This window comes from Acanthochromis polyacanthus, chromosome 16 (assembly GCF_021347895.1).
Source record: "Acanthochromis polyacanthus isolate Apoly-LR-REF ecotype Palm Island chromosome 16, KAUST_Apoly_ChrSc, whole genome shotgun sequence".
Classification (NCBI taxonomy): Eukaryota; Metazoa; Chordata; class Actinopteri; family Pomacentridae; genus Acanthochromis; species Acanthochromis polyacanthus.
In genome coordinates this window covers 31,973,715-31,983,220 of record NC_067128.1, presented here as the reverse complement: position 1 = coordinate 31,983,220, position 9,506 = coordinate 31,973,715, and positions in this window count along the sequence as shown.

The following is a 9,506-nucleotide window of genomic DNA, read 5'->3' as shown; positions in this document are numbered from 1 at the left end:
TTTCAATTCTGCTCTGATGTGAAAGAGCATGTCTGTTATTGCATAGCTTTGGGATTACATAATGAAGATTGAGCAAAGGGGGAACGTTTTGTAGCAGCTGCTTGTTGAGTCAGTTGTAAAGAAGAAGCTGACTGTTATGAAGAAGGAAATGTCAGGAATGTAGCTATATGGATTTGGTTGTTAATCCCCTCTGATAGGTGTATTTCTTACATATATCATGTTTGGCCCTTGTGTAAATATATTTATTGTTCTTTTTAAATTGTACTGTTTACTGCTGTTTTTCTTGCTTTGACACCAAATGGGAACTGGTATCCTAATCTCGTTGTACCCGGTACAATGACAATAAAGGCTAGGCTATTCTATTCTATTTAGATTTCTTTCCTTCTGTTTCCAGGAACTCCCCCTCACCTGCCTCTTTACAACCCCTCCTTCACAATTCTCCACCTTTCTCCTACTGATTCAAGCAGAAAGAGGCGCTGAGTTAAAGAAATAAATCCTTCACAGTGAAGGTTCTACATTTAAAATTCACTTGTAATTAGGCACAAATATTTGTAAAGTATCGAAAGTAACACATCATACTGGTATACAACTTTATTTAACCATGCCTTAGAAGCTTATTAATATAGTAATTTGTTAAAATGAAGCTGTTTTCTGTCTTTTTTGCTAAATTTTATTGTTCATATTGACCATTAACTGAAGCGTTTGGAGGCAGAGTGGTCTATACCACTTTCTGTAGTTTTTGAGGAAAAAGTTCTAAAGTTTTGTGTTTTCAAGAATGGTCTAACGTTCAAAGTAATGCTGTATTTGGGTTGTGGGTTAGACTGCTCTGCCACTAAGACCATAAAATATGACAGAAATGCTATAAAACTCAGGATCTTTTGTGGGTTAGATCACTCTGCTTCTAAACTCATCAACTACTTTAAATGAAAATTCCAGACAGAAGTATCCATCAGAAGATGGTCCGCTGTGGTCATAAAAGGATGGTCATGGTTAGCAACAATACTCAGCTAGGATGTGGCATTTACACTGTGCTCAGCTGATACTAAGGAGCCCAAAGTGTGCCAAGAAAATACTCCCCACACCATTATAATACCAGCAGCAGCCTGAACCGTTGATACAAGGCAGGATAGATCCATGCTTTAATGATATTTACACAAAATTCTGACCATCTGAAGTTGAAATGGAGACTCATCAGACCAGGCAACGTTATTCCAATCTTCTGTTGTCCAGTTTTGGTGAACCTGTGCCAATTGTAGCCTCGGTTTCCTGTTATTAGTTGACAGGAATGGCACCCAGTGTGGTCTTCTGCTGCTGTAGTCCTTCTTCTTCAAGGTTGGACGTGTTGTGTGTTCAGAGATGGTATTCTGCATTCCTTGGTTGTAACCAGTGGTTATTTGAGTTCCTGTTGTCTTTCTATCATCTCCAACCAGTCTGCCCATTCTCCTCTGACCTCTCACATCAACAAGACATGTTGGTCCACACAACTGCTGCTCACTGGATATTTTCTCTTTTTGGGACCATTCTCTGTAAACCCTAGAGATGGTTGTGTGTGGAAATCCCAGTAGATCAGCAGTTTGTGAAATACTCAGACAGCCCGTTTGACACCAACAACCATGCCACGTTCAAAGTCACTTAAATCCCCTTTCTTCCCCATTCTGATGCTAACTTTGAACTTCGGCGGCTTGTCTTGACCACATCTAGATGTCCAAATGCATTGAGTTGCAGCCATGTGATGGACTGATTTGTGTTAGCAAACAATTGAACAAGTGTACCTAATAAAGTGACTGAGTGTATATTGTCAAGCTGAAATTACATGGCATTCATGACCAAAGAATCAAGGTGTTAATAGTAGTGAAACTGTCTGGGGAGGAATCTCAAGACTCTGTAAAAAGTGAGGCTGTGGACATTCTTTTCTGTTTCGAGATGTTCAATTTCCAGTGTTGTCCTGAAATGTGTCTATAGTCCAATGAGCCGGACCTATTTACAGAGGAGAATAAATAAGTGGTGATAAAATGCAATGAAAACTAGCTTCTCATAACAAGCCTTAGCAGTTTACTTAAAAGATAAGGGACACTCCTTTGAGGACAGCAATGTTCACATCCTGGAGAGAGAAGACAAAATATTTGAGAAACGTGGGAAGAAAGCCATCCATGTTAAACTGGAACAGCTATCTCTGAAGAGGAGGATTCTATGACTCCACCTATCAGGTTTTTATAATGCAGTCTTGGCTTATCAACAGGCCACAAGCCATGTGGTTTTGGGAATAAATACTCAGGACTTTACACCATTCAGTCAGACCTAAAGAAACCCTGTGGATGAGCGATGAACTGTCCTCAAGAACCAAAAATAGGAGTGCAGATGCTTTTACTGAACCACTTAGGGTTTGGAAAATGTTGAACCAGACCTTTTAGAACTCGCACTGAGAAACTACAGTGTCTTTACACAAATACATGGAAAATTATAGCTCAGAGATCAGATTATCAAAGAAATATGTGATTATGTTAAGATCTGTCAACATACAGTTAAATAATCGCCCTGAGGGAAATAATTGAAAAGGTTTAATATGTTGAAACTGCATCTTTCTTTGTCTTGAGAGCTGAAAAATCTAAAAATTGATACACAGCAGAGGAAATGTCTGAGCGAAAGAGACAGAAAGCCAGTGTCAGTGGGGGTTGTTTGACGTCAGAATCAGTGTTTTGTGTTCGACTCATCATGTGACTCTTGTTCAGTTCGCTTCAGTGTTGAGCGCACAAAGCCTGACACATGCGTGCAGCGGCCTGACAATCGCACAAAGCTCACATTCAGCTGAGTCTGTACCATCCACAACTCTTTACTGCTCGTTTCTCCCCCTGACTGTCTTCCACCAAGGTCTAAAAGTTTATCTAGTGTTCGTTTCCTGCGGCCAGCTGACACCTCTGTTAGGTATTCTTTTGAAGCCGTCCTTCCTCTTTATGTTGTTGTTGTTGATACCTCATAGAGGAACATGCGTGTGGATTAATGTTTGTTCAGCAGGTGAGGCCACGTCTTGTTTGTTTGATCAGACTTTTCGGGCTTTTCATCTCAAGAATGTGAAGTATGAGTTCTCAAAACATAAAAACCTCATTCCCTCTGCTCCCATTTTCTCCACCCAAAACCTGTTCAACACATATCACCTGGGATTATTATTATAGCAGCAAACTGACATGTTAGAGATGTTAAAGTGGCTCCTGTGGTCTTTATGAAGCCTTTAAGCAAATAAAGTGGTGAGCCTCCTCCCCCTAGTGGAGAGTTTGACCACTGCAGAGACGTGGAAATGCGAGTTGAACTCATTCACTTTCAAATATCTGATTCCAGTTTGATGCAAAGTGGGTTTAAGTCCACAAGAAGAAAACATTACGGCACAAATCTTACATTTAATCAGCGTATGCATCACCCCTGGCTGGCAGAGAACTCTCAATCCTCTCAGAATCAGAATCAGAATATACTTTATTGTCATTAGATAGTGTATAACGAAATTGGAAAGCTTCACCTTTTCAGTGCAAGCATCTTTTTCCAGCTCTACAGTGTGAAATTGCACACTTTTTTTAATCCTCTTGCACACTTGGACACTATTTGCACGATAAAACACTTCAGCATTTGTACATCCTTTACATTGGACATTTTGCATTTTAGATTTTTCTTATTGTTTATTTTTATTTACTGCACATTTGTACTTTTTTCATCTGTATTTATGATAGTGGTAACTGTAGTCTTTATTAATAAAGTCTTTCTATTCTATTCTATTCTATTCTATTCTATTCTATTCTATTCTATTCTAGGGCTTTAGACTTATACTGAGGCAAATATATTTAACTTTAAACCTGATAAAATGAAAATGTGCATATGTTGGAGCAGAATAAAAACAGATCAACATTAGATAAAATGAAACGACACCATTAGAAGTGACAAATTCATGTGAATGCAATAAAGCGAACAAAATTGCAGCAGAGACAGGTGTTTAATTTGGATTTGAAATATGCTGCTAATCTGATTCCATCCATCCATCCATCCATTCTCTATACACCGCTTAAGTCTCATCAGGGTCGCGAGGGGACTGGAGCCTATCTGAGCTGAGCTCGGGTGAAGGCAGGGGACACATTGGACAGGTCACCAATCTGTCGCAGGGCTGCATATAGAGACAAACAGTCACGCCTATGGACAATTTAGAGTTATCAATTAACCTCAGCATGTTGAAAGAACTGTGGGAGGAAGCCGGAGTACCTGGATAAAACTCACACGTGCACAGGGAGAACATGCAAACTCCATGCAGAAAGATCCCAGGAAGGCCGGGACATAAACCGTGGAGCTTCTAGCTGCAAGGCGACAGTGCTAACCACCAAACCACTGCGTAGCCTTTGATCTGATTCCTGTCTAATCCACACTTCAGAAATGAGCAGAGCCTTCAGCCACCTCGCAGCAGCCTGACGTGGGCTGTTCTCACCGCATTAGTGGCTTTTCTCTTCCTGAGTCACTGACTCACCGGCTACGTATGAATCGTCCTGAAAACCTCTTGGAGATTATGCGGTTTGTTTATCAGGGTCAGTGGTATGTCAGTATCAGTACTGGATTACCACGCCACTCTTTAATGATAGAAACAAGAGATTTATTAACTGTTAATCTATACAAGCTACCTCGAGAAAACCCTCAAAAACTCTGTGCTATTCTAAGCTGTTTGCAGTAGTTTGCAGGGGGGGAAACAGTGCGAGCAAGAGATTTTACATCTCAGTCTACACTGCCAATAAAAACTACTCATCCCGCATGGATGTTTCACCCTTTTCTTGCTTTTGTACATGAAATCCTTATCAGTATAATTTTGGCTTTTTTGACAAGAATTTGCAAAAAAACATAAAAAACAAAACCCTTTTTATTATGAAAGTGAAAACAGATTTTCACAAAATCACGTCAATTAATTACAAATATATAAGGTAAGGAAAATGACTGCATAAATATTCACCCCTTTTAAAGTGACTGACCTAATTCAGCAGAGGTCCAGCTAGATGATGCAAGCAGTGTCACAAATAGTGAAATGGAGATCAGTTTGTAGTATAAAAACATCTGTGTCTGGAAGGTCCCGTACTTGGTTCATCAGTATTCCTGCTAGGCTTACAACATGATGACAAAAGAACACTCCTAGCAACTCAGAGAAAAAATCACTAAAAAGTATGTCAGGAGATGGCTATGAAAAGATTTCCAACTCTCTGGACATCCCAGAGTTCAGGTAATTCCATCATTTAGAAATGGACACAGGAGTATGGCGCTTGTCTAAATCTGCCTAGAGCTGTTGGTCCTTACAAACTGAATAACAAGAAGACAACTGGTGAGGGAGGCCACGAAGACGGGTATGACTCCTCTGAAAAACTTGTGAAAATATACCAATCAGGCATAACATTATGACCACCTGCCTAATATGGTTTAGGTCTCCCTTATGTGGTCCAAAATGCTCTGAACCACTGGGCCTGGACCAGAGGACCTCTCAGGGTGTCCTATGGGGTCTGGACCAGGATGTTGGCAGTGGATCCTTTGGGTACTCTGGGTTGTGTAGCGGGAATCAAATTTGTTCCACTGCATCCTGTTGATACTTTATCAGAAGTTTGGAGGTCAAATCAGCATCTTGGGTGGTTGTCATGTTCCTCAAGATGTTCCTCATTGTTTGGTGTTTTTGTGATGTGGTGGGGTGCATTGTCCAGTGACATTTAGGATTTCCATTTGCATGAAAGTGTGAGTGTGCTTGTTCTGGGACAATGTTGGGTTTTTTCATGTCTAAGTCTCATCAGCACGGATGCCAAAATCCAAGGTTTTCCAGCAGAACACCACACAGTACCAGTATGATCGATGTTATTCACTTGACCTGTCAGTGGTTTTAATGTTGTGGCTGACTGGTGTATAGCTTCTATTAGCAGCTGGCTAATTTGGTGAAATCTACTCGGGTTCTGTGTCTCACTCCATAATGTATGTTTTGAGGCACCTGTTTTATTGAGTTAATTCTGTTCACTTGGCACTAATTTGCATTCATTTTTGTTGTGTTTGACTGAGGTGTGAGTGTTGGTTTTCTTTAGTTAGGATGAAAATTCTGTTAGCCTTTGTTTGGTTTTATTTGGTTTGTTGATTTAGCAACATCCACCAGTCCTGGTTTCCTGTTTGATCACTTTTATGTTAATTTTGTCACTAAACAATAAATTACTTTATCCCAACCGATGATATCTGGTTGTCTTTGTTACACCCTGCTGACCCTAGCGGCTGGGTCGCAACAACTTTACTCACTTTAGCTCTTTGGCTTTTGAGAGTTTGCACACAAAAAAATCCCAATAAATCTCAACTGTGTCCATAGAAATGTCTAGAAAGAAACAGCTGAGTAAAGAAACAAGAGTACAGATACCTGATAATTATAGTAAAAATCTATTCTGATGAGGGACTGTTTATATAATAATCATGTTTATTTTGTTGTGAAGTATACCAATGAACCTATGATCTTTTTTGTACATATTTGATCTAGCTTCCAAACTTTTGGCCTGAATAACACATTTAAGACTCACTGCTATTCACATTTTCTGCTAACCTCCAAACGGTGCAGCTGATTCCAAAACAAACACAAACAGTGCGTTGCGTTCCAGCCAGGACGTTGGATGTGAACCCATGTGGTGATGTAAGGAGGAAGTCTGAAAGCTGCCGTCAGGTGTCGGAGGACGCAGTCAATCTCCAAAACCTAACGAATAACATTAGCAGCAGACGTGGTGACGCACCGTCAGAGCCCTGCGGGGTTAATGTGGGGCTGACGGAGGGAATAACTTTAGAGGATTAGGACTGTCATCTGTTTGGATTACAGGGAGAGCTTACCTGCCCATCTGTCACCTTCAGGCCTTCACATCCAGGGCGCCTCACTCCTCGTGTTCATTTATTCAGGCAGATTAAAAACATGACACTATGGTAACCACATATCAGTCACTGTGTTCTCTGTGTAAACAAGCCTTTTAGAGGAGGAGGGTGAACTCACAGAAAGTCATCTTAGATTCCTTTCAACAGTTTAGCTCACAAATTGATATACCCTGGAAAATGTGTGAAATATTGTCCTTTTTGTTTTTAGAAAATATTTTGAAAAATCTTTGTTTCATTTACGGTTAGTGGTCAGACAAAGTTATTTATTGTCACACAGTTGTATTTTCTCAGATGCATTTGTAGGTTTTGAGAAATGAACTTCTCAGTGCAACAGAGTTTTTTGTTTTTTTTTAATTCCTTTGTATTAAAGTAGAACAAACACTTTTCAAAGCCATCCCGCATACCAGATTGGACCCTGTGGAAGGCTGGTATTGACCCGCAGGCCGCATGTTTGACACCCCTGCTATAGCTGGAGACAACCTCCATGCCAAGGATGGTGACCGGTCCTGGTGTGGACTTCTTCCTCCTGAAGTCAATCACCATTTCCTTGGTTCTAGAGGTGTTCAGTAGAAGGTGGTTGAGGTTGCACCAGTCAGCAAAGACTGATCCCTGATCATGTCCCTGTAAATATGGCATTTCTGTTTGTTTCGTGTAATTTGCTAAAGTTACCACAGTTCTAAAATACAGATTTTGATACAAAATCTGTATAAATGTTTTTGAGACTGATACTGAAAGAATATCACAGCATAATAATCATAATTGGACCAGCAGGTTTAAAACAAGAAACCTTTTCTAAGTGAGGAGGCATAATTTGCATCAAATGCATCAAATGGAAACATTTATGTTTAATATTGTACATGGTCCCTTCTTAAATAAACTCATAATAATAAAAAAATTTTTTAACAGACTTTTCTTGTGTAAGCACAAAGTGCAACAGCTCATGACAGTATGCTTGTTTTGTTCTTTTCTTTTCTTTTTTTGCTCATTCTGAACATTTAAATAATTTTTTTTGACAAATTTAGTCATTTTGTACATTTGAAGTCAACTTAGGAAGATTTTTGTTATTTCTAACAATTTTTGTGTGATTCTGGACAATTTTAGTGTCGTTTTGGATCATTTTCAAGTCATTTTAGACAAATTTTGAGTCATTTGGGATGGTTTTTAAAGGATCTTGGACAAAATTTTCATATAAATGAACCGCACAGGCTTGATATCTAAGCCGATCTGTTTTGATTTAGGACATTCAAAATATTTCTCAATATACAGATTTAGTGGAAATCAAGAAAATAGTTATAGATATGTAAACTGTTGAGCCTTCAGATCATCACTTTAAACATTGTGTGGCTTCAGTATATAAACATTTTATTTTTGTTTAATGTATTTTTTAGTGTCTTACGTAACACTGACAGCACTGCAAGTGTTGTTATTAATGTCAAAACCCTTTGAATTAAACAATAACTTAAACCTCAGGAGGCGGGCAGTTCTTTCATATCATGGTGGAGACAAACTGTGGCTACTCATTCAGAAATTACATCTTGAGGTTATCTGTGATTATGAGTTCTACCTGGCGGGCACTGAGCTGCGATCACCGGCGATTCATTCTGCACAGGCTGATTGAACAAGACTTGTTTACTCGGAGGAAATTTGATCCAGCTTTATTTACGCAGTACCACTTTACAGCGTATGACGTCTGAGGACACGTCACATACTAAGGTCAAGCACTCATAGTATTAAATTCTAGCGAGAAAACACAACAATGGTCCAATGATTTCCTTTAAGTAGACACTCGGGGAGGGTGGGAAGAAAAGATTCCTTTTCAGTGGAGAAACTGGCTCAGAAAGCTTCAACAGGTCGGGGTGAAGGGATTGTGGAGATGGAAAAGGACAGTAGTGTGGGCTATGTGAAAGGAAACATTGAAATGATTAAAATCATATCTTTTCATTAAAGGATTGGTTCACATTTTTGTAAAGCACGTTTTACTTGGTGTAGTTAATCCTGTCGTTCATAAAGCATCCCTTTCTAACGGACTTCACTCTGTGCAAAAATATGTTCTTATGTTTATCTGAAGTCGATATGAGGCCTCAGATAATTGGATAACACGTGCGTCTTTGTGTTTCTTTGTTGAGCTGCAGTGAAGGAATAGCAGGCAAAAGGGAACATATCAGAACTATGAAAGATACTAATGTGATTTGTCAGAGTGTAAATTTTGTCCTCTGTCGCATTTATTTCTTACAGGTCGGTATAATCATGAGGAATGATTACAACAAACTAAAGCTTCTCAGAGTTCATTTTAAATCTTTTGCTTTAGACCAAATCGAGATTTAAGATATCTTGGAAATGAATTTTTTTTTTCTTTTTCTACTAGCTGTTGCCAGTAATTGATTCTTATTTGCACCTTCCAATACTAAAGCATACTTGAGGGGGTTAGAAGCAGAGTGGTCTAACTCACAAAAATTCCAACTGAGTTTTATATCATTTCTGTAATATTTTACAGAAACAAAAGCTATTAGATGAACAAAACAGCCCAAAATAAGACTTCCTGCATCAAAATGAAGGAACTGACTCTTAGATCTAACAGGAGCTGCTTTCCCCAGGAGCACCAGCAGCATGGTTTG